Source organism: Halictus rubicundus, chromosome 2 (assembly GCF_050948215.1).
Source record: "Halictus rubicundus isolate RS-2024b chromosome 2, iyHalRubi1_principal, whole genome shotgun sequence".
Classification (NCBI taxonomy): domain Eukaryota; kingdom Metazoa; phylum Arthropoda; class Insecta; order Hymenoptera; family Halictidae; genus Halictus; species Halictus rubicundus.
The window spans coordinates 4498510-4510808 of record NC_135150.1 but is presented as its reverse complement, the minus strand read 5'-3'; the positions used below and the strand labels follow the sequence as shown (position 1 = coordinate 4510808).

The 12299-nt window shown below is 36.1% G+C and overlaps 1 protein-coding gene across 1 annotated transcript in view; it reads right to left on the bottom strand.

The window, feature by feature from the left end:
- The window catches only part of LOC143363973 (uncharacterized), a 764268-nt gene extending 753440 nt beyond the window's left edge, over positions 1-10828 (bottom strand). The window contains exon 1 of the mRNA XM_076804507.1: positions 10673-10828. The gene's annotated coding sequence lies outside the window, so the exon portion shown is untranslated. The remainder of the gene's footprint in view (positions 1-10672) is intronic.
- Positions 10829-12299: the final 1471 nt, after the last annotated feature.

Here is a 12299-nt window from a genome sequence, read left to right as displayed (position 1 = left end):
TTAGTATCTACTTGTTCTACTACCTAGTATTATATTACTACATGTACCTACTAGTAGTACTGCTACGAGTACTATAGTTCACTAGTACTGTTACTAGTACTATACGTTACTAATATCTCTTTACTATTGCCTGCGGTAAGGGACCCAATTACTATGGGGGTGCCAATTACTGTGTTTATATTAATTATACTTATTTTAAAAGCATAATAAATATTAAAAATGTATTTTTGCCATTTGTAATCATGGCTCATAGCAACTATAATTGATTTTTATGAAACTTTGCCCATGTATATAACTTACCTAGACCTAGAAAAGACATTTTAAATTGTCGGTATAGACACAGATGAAAAAGTTAAAAATCGTGGCCTTTACTTTTTTCTTCATAATTTCGACTAATGATAATTTCTAATTCATTTTTTATACATTACCTAGTAAACTAATCCTTCTAACATCTCCAAAAAAAAACTCAAGTCGTATGGTGCGATTTTGAAAAAGTGTGCTACACTCTTTAAAATGTGCCAAGTTATAATAATTTTGTCACCGATTGTACATCGATAGAACTATGAAGGTACCACTAGGACAAGAAGTCCCTTAAGCAGTTAACTTCCCGTAACAAGTTTTCTAGTTGATTTTAACTTGTTCCTCACTCTGGCTTTTATAAAACAAGCTATGGAATTTAGAATTTCCATAAAGATCCGCAATCTATTCATTACATATAATGAAACAAGCTGCAGAAGGTGTGATATACCGAAAGATGAAATTATTTTTTTCTTTTCCTGTGAGATACAAGGAAAATCCAAATGAAGCTTCCATCGGATATGCATCTCCACAGCAAATATTTTCCGTTGGACAGGAAAATATAATACTTATACCAATTAACTGTGGAATTTAATTTTAAAAATCCCTCACGGCGCAGAATTAAAATCAAGCAATGACGAATATACACGTCGAACGCAGGCCAAATGCGGCTATTATAAAAGCCAAAGCATCTGTAAAGCTAAATGAGAAGGAATTACATTTTTATACGATAAGAAATTAACAATTCATTAACGTTAACCGCACCGCAATAGAGTTTCCGATTGACGTGTATACACGTCGAACGCGCTTAACTGGTTAATTGAATATTTGTGAAGAATATCTATCTCGAATTTTCCATGGTTCGAGTCCAAAAGATAATAATTTTTGTTTTTACTAAAAAACAGATATATGTTTACGTTTTGTTAAAGGGAAGCCAACATTATTTTACAATTTTTCGTTTAAGCTCGCTGGACCGAAAAAATCTTTGTTTTGTTTAAAATAATGCCGCAATATTGTATAACACGAATAATTAATTTACTAAATATCTATTAGTTTAAAAGGAATTTCTTGCTTATTTAGTTTCATATTATATGAAATAGCAGTTGTCAAATAATAGGGACTATTTGAGTTGACTAACATTTTGTGCTATAACTTTACAATAAATAACAGTATGAATAGAAAAACCTGTGTAAAAGCAAAGCATGATAGTTAATAGTTTATCCAAAAACAGAAAGTATCTCAAGGTCGTTATTACTAAATGTTACGTAGGTTCATATGGAAAACAAATCTTTTAGCCTCACTCTACTCTACTATATGATGTCATTCCCCATAGTAAAACCATAAATTGATGAAATTTAATTCGCAAAGTGTGTAGCGTGCGCATAATATGCATCGCATAAAATGTAATAATATAAAATGACGCTCATAAAGAGAGATCTCGGTCTCAGTTTAGCATAAGCGTTCATCAAGTTCATCAAGAACAACCTCTGACAGAAATCGGGTTTCCCTTGGAGGTTATATCGATTTTTGGCAGAGGGCGCTCGAAAATTACTGATTTTTAATTTTTTTAACTATGTGCCTCCACTTTGAAAAATCTGAAAAAACTGTAAAAATATAAACTTAGTATTTCATAACTTCTACAAGAAATCGGCATTTCAAAATTTGTTTATTTTTTAAAATTTAGTTTCGAAGCTAAAAATTCTGAAAAATTCATAGATATACATTCTAATAGCTAAAATATGACTGATTTGTTTAGAATTTTCAATTAAAGTGGATGAAAGAAATTACAGAAGAACCTTATTTTCTTTGTCACCCCTTTACTACCAGCCCCACCCCCATGTCGACACATAGGGTTGAAAATTGGCATAAAGTATTTTCTTTGGATAAGATATTGAATGGCCTGTTGCAAATTTAATTTGGTTTAGGAGCACTTTTGACTTCCTTATTCGGTTATGCCCTTTGGAGAAATAAAAGAAGATTTTAAGAGATGATTCTGGTTTACAGCACACATGTGGAATCCGTTGTGGAGTTACAATAATTTAAAGAAAGCTCACGGCGATCTCAGCGTGTCTTTCCATTTAATTCGGGGGAGAATAAACGTTGGGCAACACAGCAGGCGTGAAAGCTTGCTAAGGTGACTAGAATATAATAACTGTATCGATCGTAACGGGAATATAAGGGTGCGTTTGCGTTCGTTTATATAACGGAGCAAATACCCTGGCGAAGAGCAGTAAACGTCGTGACTACCTCTTGTTGAGGTCAGGGAGAAGCAACATAAATAAAGATACAGAAACAACGGAAAATATAAATCCTTCCAGGGAGGTGGACACGTTAACAGTAGCTAATAATAAAATTTATATTCTGTCGAATGTATTAAAGCTGCAGAATTCTTTTTATGTTTCAAATTATGCAAGATATTTTTATTACTCTCAGAGTTCAATAAAATTGAATGCAGTCGCGGCATGCAAAATTTAGAAGAAAACGAAGCCGAAACTGAAGTATTTATCGTCTCCTGCCAACTGAACATATTCATCGTATAGAGGGTGGGTCATTTAAATGTAACCATGTTTTACTCGGAAACTGTTGTACAAAACAATGTTTCAGAGGAAAGTATTTTGATATCGAACAGGGCGTATAATGAGATATTTTATTTTTGATATGAAGGTGATTTTGGTTTTTTTTATTATAATGTATAATGTTTGGCCTTGCAATTCGAAATAACATGGAATTCAGAAAAAACTAATTTTTTCTCTATATAAGGTATATGAAGTCAGAAACTAATAATTACCCAGATATTCTTCAGTGAAAGACACGACTTGAACGTTTGTTACACGTTCTGATTGCCTATACATTTGTATTTTGAATATGGGAACAGCATTTAGGGCATTACTTACGTTAAAGATTTATTAAAGAATATCTCGGTAATCATTGATTTTTGACTCAATATACCTTAGTAGTTTTTTTACTGAGTATTCAATATTCTTTCGAATCGTAAGCTCAAATATGACACATTGTAATATGTATAAAAACTCAAAGTAACCTTTAAAGTAACCAATTGTCACGTTGTATGCCCCAGTCGATATGAAACAATTCTTGTTTAAAATATTTATTTATACAACAAGTAGTTCGTTTTAGATGATACAGCTAACTGACTCGTCCTGTAGATAAAGAAGAATCTTAAGGAAAGTGAGCATTTCTTTCAGTAAATAGAAAACAAGTCAACTTCGTGTACCTTTTTTCTCAGCAACCATTCTCAGCGCACCAAATTTAATACTTTACACGACTTGCCATATAATATCGGTTCAGACAATAGTCACCAGATAAGGGGAGGGAGCACGAATTGAGGGGAAGAAGTTACCCTCTCTCTGCCAGTACCGGGTTAGCCACATGACATTGTGACACAGACACGACAGAGCCGTGGCGGAAGCATGGGGGAATAGCGCGGTAGAAGGAGAAATTAGAGTGGAGGAACAAGTCTTGATCTGGCGATTATGATTCAGACTTGTGATGAAGAGTTCAATTAAAATTTGTGAAGTATGAACATTATTTCTCTTTTTTCAGTTGGAATAAAATTCTGTCCTTCTGTTATTAATTCTCAAGCACTAAAGTAAGTTGTAGACATGTTATATAATTAATGTACAAATATATAGTGTTGTATAACTTTTTCTATTCGGAATTTCAAGATTCTCTTCGGTTAAAACGCACATATATTATGATACTTGGTGCTCTACAAAAGTTGAGTAGAGTTTGTAGTCGATTCTTAGAAAAAGCAGCATGAAGTTTTTATGCACCGAAAAGATACCTACTGAAAAGCGTTATACCATAACATTGGTAATAGAAAGCACCCACAACAATTTATTGATGTATTCGCAAAAAGTATAATCTGATGACTTTATGCGACAAAGCTAATTCTAGAAAAGGCGTTACGCGAATGAAAGAGCAGAGCAAATGAATGCCATGGAGGGAAGAGATTTTGATAGAAGGGAAAGCAGCAAGTGGCCATGTTGCACGCTCCCCTGGGATTAAACAAACAACTGTCAGCTAACACGCACACTCAAATCGGACACACCCTGCCTTTACTTTGCGGCGTATCAACGGAAATTTGGAACGTCGACCATGACGAAGTACGTATCAAGTACAAGTGAACCGAGTCACCGTAGGGGATGTCGTTGAATTCCTGCTGGCACTATAATTCTTCGGCTCCTGCTCACCAGAACGGCACCCGCACGGAAATATAAAATATTTCCGCTTTCCCTCCCACAAGGACTCCGAACATGTTTCTCTCTTTCATCGAGCAGTGTGTTCAGATGAGTACGTGCGTGTTCTACAGTACAAAGTGAAAACAGGAGATGTATTGCGTCTACAGAGAGGTTTCATTCGATTCCAACAAGAAACGAATGAGGAGAAAAGCCGTTTATTACCCTCTTGTTTTACAAATTGATGTAACATTCTTTTAAAACCTTAACACTAGAACTACCGAGCACTAAACGTGACCGATACAGTGACTCTCATAATTGATCCAACACACTTCAAAACAGAATTACCTTTTTAAAAAAGTTTTTTAAATTTTTCTGTAAAGCTAGAACGATTAGTTTAGTAGATGTTTAATCAAACTTTTGGAAAATCACATGCTGAAGATTTCATCGAAACTGGTTAATTGACCTGTAGGTTAGCGTTTATAGACGATTAAAAGTGGTGAAAATCGCAGTTATAAGTCGGTAATTGCGAAAAACTGGAGTTTTCACCACTTTTAAACGTCAGTATCTAACAAAATAAATAACTGTTGTATATAACTTATTTCAGTCTACAAAACACATTTAATAAATTTGTAAAATAAGCCTAGATAAAATTGTTGTAGAAATCATCTTTTACTATTTTCTTTTAGCGATTCCGACTAAACGCAATTTTTTCAAAATTTTCATTATACAGCATCTACTGCATTAATTCTTCTGGTTTTACAGGAAAACTGGTCGTTCGATCCATTTTGAAAAAAGGCTATTCTGATTTGGAGTGTGTTTGAACAATTATGGGAGTGACTGTATATATTGCTTTTAATAATGACGAGAATAGATTTATTCAGATTTCGCACGATTTTTATTTTAACGAAAATGAGGTTCTGCAACTGGGCAACTCTTAAAATATTTATCGGTTACTTAGATCCTTGAATCATCATCAGAAATACAATTTCGAAAGGCTACGATCTCGTTATTCCATTTTTGAACCCGAAAAATGTTCTCTATTAATATTATTTAGCGTTAAAATATTTTTTTAATTCGCTCTATATCGGATGAAGGAAAATACAATAAACGGTAAGAGTGTTGTTGGTAGAAGCCTATTTCACATCTTCGTAGGATATGTGATATGGAGAATCTTCTGCTCAGACGGCTGTTCCGTCGTTAAGCGAAACTAACCTTGATAAATTGGCACCATTGGGCGACAAGATAACGGAAATCGTTATGTTGTCCATCAGCAAATCAGTAGACCATTGCCGATAAATCATACGCTTGTAATGCTATTAGGAGACCAAATATTCGAGCTGACTCAGAAAATCGAACAGTAGAACGCTCCCCTATCTGCAGTCGGAATAAAAAACGCAGTGTATCAAATTGCCGATATCGGTTCTAAACTTTTTTGCGACAAGCATTCTCCATCATAAAATCATTTTCATTACAAATATTTCATGGTAATTCCTAAGTTTTGTTTGTCGGGCAAATATTCCGTAATTAATTTTAACCTGGAAAATGAATCATTGAGAAAAATATACATATTCTATTGAATTAATAGTTTTACTCACTGTTTTAATAGGAGGTAATTTAAAGCATTAGCGTTAACAGTGACAGCTGACAGCATCAAGAATAGCCAGTTTTCGTCTTTATTACGAAGAAGGTAAAATATATTAAATTTGAAACTCACAAAAGCGTATATTAAAATTGATATCGCATATTGAATTTATGCTATATGTATGTATATCGTGTTTGCTTCATACAAATTTCAATCGTATGCTAACCTATATTTTCAACATAGTACTATTAAATATGTATAATCGTTTGTGCTCCTTCAATTTCGAACAATAATTACAAACATGTTTAAATTTAAACGTATATTTCCTTAAAATATTTGAAAAATCAACTGAGAAACGTTGAATTCATCTTTTCTACGTTTTATCGCTAATTATTCTATAGACAAATTGAAATAATACTTTATTTCTTCATATATAATGGAAAGTGTTCAAATTGTTAACATGCTTCCGAGAAGGATTTCAGACACGTATATTCTAAATAAAAATTGTATTGTGTGTATGTTAAAGAAATGGAAAAAGATGTGTTGATAACATTTCGGAAATAATAAATGTTCCTATATCTTCACTGATTGTAATAATAATTTTCTACGAAATTAATCACCACATAGTAAGTACGAAAAAGTATTAGACCACTTTTACTATTCTGATTAAGATTTCCTTGATATCCAGAAATAATTAAACACTTCTCCCTATTAGTACTAAATTTTTTTATTCTGTTCTGTTTCATTTCGTATCTATACATTTATGTCGTTTGTATATTAATATTTTATTTATTTGAGGACAATTTTGGTTTTCGTATATGCTTTATTATTAACATATTCTCGGCATTCGTATGTGCACAATCATTGTAAATAGTTCCTGTTAAAGATATTAAAATGAATAGTAAAGCTACATAATATTATCAATGTTAACAAAAATGGACGGACATTGCCGTTTGTACGTATGGAACAGACTACAACTGTTAAAACATTTCTGTTATATTATAAATACTATTTCTAATACGACCACAATTTATATTCTTAATCGGTTTGAATAAATTTAAAAAAAAATGAAAAACGTTTCTTTCTTGTCAGTAGAGTAGATCAAAGTTTTGCACAGCCTTGTGCAATGTTCAAGTAAATGTCGTTTTAATTTTTTGTGAACTTGGACTAAAATTTACATCCGATTAAAGAGAAATCGAATCTTTAAGTCGATTGCCAAATCTATATACTGTTAGTATTGACATTTTTAGTGTCATGTCGGTCATACATGATCAATGCAATTCTTTCACCAAACTTGAAAATCAATTTTCACAACAATCTATAAAGTAATCCAAATTTTATTAGGATCTATGAAGTGTGAGAATGTTACAAAAATCATTGATACGATAAGCTTTGTCTTTTCCATTATTATATTCTCAAATAAGTTGTTTTGATTTTGTATGATTTTCACGGATACCGATGTGGCTGTGGATGTGTAAAATTTATAAATTTCTATAAGGAGAAATAAGAAGAAATTAACACAAACGATGTAACAGAATTAAACTTGTCAAAATTGAATTCATCGAATACTTATTTTTGACGCACTACGGCGACGGTCAATTATCAAAATCGTGCAGATTAATCCTTGGATTTCTGCGAGTTCTAGGTGTGCGGACTCATTTCTGACTCACACCGACATGTCACTAAACAGTTTTATTCCGATATAAGACGATGGCTCGGAACCGCCCTTCGTCGTATCTCGAATGTAGAAGCAAACCATAAAGTGTCAAACTATCTTTCGTTGGAAAAGAATAGAATATGGCATACCCGCTGGGTAATCTGGCTTTAAGCGGTATCGAGCGAACAACTTTAAAAGAAAAAGAGGGGATATCGATTCCTTGATTTTGAAATAAACAGCGTCGTCTTATATCGGAATACAACTGTACATATTGAGGGTCGCGCTCGAGCTTATCCCCACCGCTACCGCGACGGGTCACGAATTACTCCGGAGTAGCATATAGACGATTAATAGTGTTGCTAAATAACATTTGACAACGAGACTCACACCTTTTATAGTGACCACGCGGTGTCATCGAATACTCAATTGCAACGCGTAACAATAGGTTACAACTATATTATCCGAGAAAAATACGGTACCTCCCCGCGACGTCGATACGAGCTCCCGGCAAAGGAGGATGTTAAAAAATAGCCAAATTTTGGTCGTATAAACTTTTTTTCTCATTGTAGCGTGTTGAATCAGTCCCTACTCTGCTTCCCACATGCTTTAACTTATCTAGTATTTAAATTACAGTACATGTTACCTTTTATTCCTTTGCACGAATGTTAACTACATTTTTATCAGTTTGTCCTCAAAAGCGATATAAATGTTGACTTCTGGCTGCAAAACAGAGTTTGAATTTTTACATTTCATGCATTTTTTTCGAACTAATAACTACTTGAAATTAAGGAATTTCAATTATTCGTTCTACGCGTTTTCTACTTCGTCTGCCTTTTAAACAACTTCTAGTCAGTTTGTCGACAAGTAATGGTAGGATTACACGTTCTTAGAACTTGAAGAATAACACTTTATCAATATTTGAGGTGTCTCAGATTCTCAAAATTTGGCCACATTTTAATGTCCTATTTTAAGCCGTTCACGATTTCACGTGTGTATCGATATTATATTGACGCAGCTTAGTTCGTCGTAGAACTAGTGAAGGAATTGAGAGGAACAATGGGCAACAACGCGAAAAGCCCAGACGACCGGAACAACGGAGCCACTTGTTACGCGCACCGCGCTAAAAATTGTTTCTTCGGTTCGTCGTACGTTAACTCGGTGAATTCCGTGCCGCGATCGATAATCGTGCTCATTCTGCCAGAGTCCCCTGACCAAACTCGAAACGAAGTCTCGTTCGGTGGCAATGTTAGCGAGACACGTTCGATGGTATCCAAGGAATCGTGAAATCTCGTAATCTTCGTGAAATCTAACACATTTCTCTCGCACTTCTTTCACGAGTTCACAATCCCTTGCCATCAATGGCGACGTATTATATTTAAAAATGAATAAACCCGTTCCTCTCATCGTACGAACACTCGTTTCACTAAACTTTGAACAGTTCCTACTTTATACTACCCATTCGTGACATCACACCATCAATAGTTAGTGAAATTTTGAAATGAATTTATTCCCTATTTTTATGATTGTCTATGATTTAAAATTCTTGATAAGGTTAAAGTCGACAGCTTGGAGAAATTACTCATTTTGTAGGTTTGTATTTATTTTGCAATTCTTTTAAACAATTTCTACAAGTGATAGAAATTATGACTGTATTACAATTCGCGTTTCCTGGGATTGATTAATATAATCGTGAACATTTTTACACAACACAATTTACGCGATAGTTATAATTATTTAATCCTCCCTGCTCAGTTTCACGGAATTGCTCCGTTTTGTCAATTTCATTTGGAATAATCGTTAGTCGACGAACGTTTACAGTGATTTTCACGTTACTTTATGTATCGTTTAAGACATAATTAAGAAATATCTTTTCGCGCGTAGGCGTGTTGCGTGTGGTGACGATCGATAGCCCTTGTTTTAGAAAATTCAGAAGGGCCCTCCTGGAAAACGACTCGAAAACTCTTTAAAACTTCTGCACGGTAGGATTTCTGAGAGCCTTAGGATCGTTGGTTCGCGTTCGCGTTACTGAAGTGTGTGAGAACGTCTTCGGTGACATTTCGCAAAATTTGTTCCGAGTACAAGCACAATGGTTTTCGAGAAAATTTTGATTCCCCGTAGCGATGTTCGAGAAGTACATAGCGAGGACATAGACAGAGGTTCTAGAGCGGATCACATTTCTAACGATCATATCGACGGAAGTATACAAACGAATCTGCAAGGTATATCTCTTAATTATTCTCGAGCTGTTTTAAAAATAACAGAAAACTTTACCTCGTTCACTATAACTCATTTTTTTCTTGAAATACTTAATAAATGCGTTTCCATTTTTCTGATGTTAGAATCTGCGAGCTTTAAAGGTATTCATCCGAACAACGCAAAAATTGCGTCATCACCGTCATCGAAAACTTCGACGCAGCAATGAAATAATTCCCGCAGTACATGCTAACAGGTGTTCGATCATCATTTTCCTGGCCCGTGAACAAATAGGCAACCTCTTCAAGTGCTTCGACCAACCAAAAAATCAAAATAAAAAGTACGACTTTCATTGAACTCTACGAAACGTTTGTGGAAGTTATTCGATAGCGAAATAACTCTAGACGTAGCACGAGATCCACGATCATTCCCGATCACATTATTCCTTCAGTCTTGATCACCTGTAGGATACACAGTTCACTCTCTTCGACGTTCTCGCGGGAAGCAGATCTTATGCTCGAAGGGCGCTCACTTGTTTACGGGCGTCGATCACTCTGTCTCGATTCTCTGCGGGGAATCATTCTTTTCCTTTTATTCTTTACACAAACACTGTTTCCGCGAGGAAACTTCATCGCACCAATAAAGCTCAAACGGTTAAATATTCGTAACGAAAGAGAAAAGCTGCCCAGAGGCTGATTGGTGACGATGATCACGGCGGAATGAAGACGATGATGTAGCACTGACCTTGTTCCGAAAGATCCTCTCCTAACTGACGAACGCGCGGGAACCGAGGCTCATGTCAAGAGTCAGTTGAACGACTAGAAGAGCTACCGGCGACCGACTTCACGGTTGGACCTCGTGATCCTTTGGACTCCTGCCGCGCTCTGTGCCGTCACACAGAACGTGTATACCCTTAGCGGTCCACGGCGGGGTGCGCGACGACGCCGGCGCCGATGTCGACGCCGACGCCGACGCCGTCACCGCTTACGGTGTTGCGCACCTGCGCCTTGACTCCGTTCGTCCTCCTACCTACCCGATAGCAAACCTCACTTGAGCTGCCACGCCGGTAACTGAGCACCTGAGCTCATCCATTGCCCTCGCCTGCCACACCTGAACTAGTTATTCCACCCCGTAACCCGTTTCACCTCGCCGAATGAAACACTTCGCGCGAGAAACACTACGTTCTATCGGCCGAATTACATTTGCCAATACGAACCATCACACATGGACTCGCTTCGTGGTGTGTCCGTTCGGTTTTCGACCATTCGTTGACACAATGCACCCTGCGCGCCTGATTCTTACGAGAACCTCGAATTCATAGACGCAATTAACTTTTTGGTTTTTTTTTACTGACTGTTGGAATGCGACGACACCACTGCGTAGGTTATGTGTTTAAGCATAAGGGGCTGTTCTCCCTCGGTGGGGAGTGCCCCGGCGCGGCGGGAGCGTAAAGTGACGGCCATTACTAGTCCGGGCAAAGCAGCTAGCCTTAGTGCATCGGAAAATAGATAACATCATACACCCCGCGACAGAATTACCCTTGTAGTATTTATCCTCAGCCAACGGTGTCCAACAGTTGGCAGTTAGCTGAGATATACCTAGTTAGTGTTTCTGCCTACAAATTCTCAAAGTAGGGCCTACGACGAGAAACTTATGACAATTTACCAACGAATATCCAATGTTGGGCCTACAATTATTATAAATCGTTAATTAAAAGGAAATTTACATATGATATAAAGGCACTTTATTCCAAGCAATAATCGCCCGGGTTACATAGGCACACGGTGACGGTACAACATCAACGCCTTTTTGGCGAGGGTTGAAGTACGGGTGCTTGGGGGCCTTGGAATTTATTTATTTCTCGAAGTTTTTCCATTACACCGGGGGGTGTTGCACTCGTTTTTGGAACGACAGTTTGCGAAGGTTGCAGTGCTCATGTAGTACATCAAAACCCTTTTGGATGTCTCCAGAATAGCCTTCGATTTATAGATATTTGATTTATATATATAAATAAATAAAAAATAATTTAAAAAAATAAATTAATATTAATATTGGATTTTTATATTTTGATTTAAATTTGTTAACGTATCTAGTAATACAGATCATTGCATCTGCATCCAAAACGCCTCTGTAGATACTGCGGTAGCGTAATAGCTTACTACGCAAACAGTCCGACGTGGGAATGAAGTTTTTTTTTTCTTTAAATTTTTACCGTGGAAATGCATTGTTTATGTATTATATACGATATACTATTAAAACAACGGTAAAAGAGAAGATCAGAATAATAGGTATGTTAGCGGCCCAATTGGTCCTTCGTGATACAGTGACGTAGGCTCTACGTTGAGTATGATTGTTGGCCCATTTGCAAAAG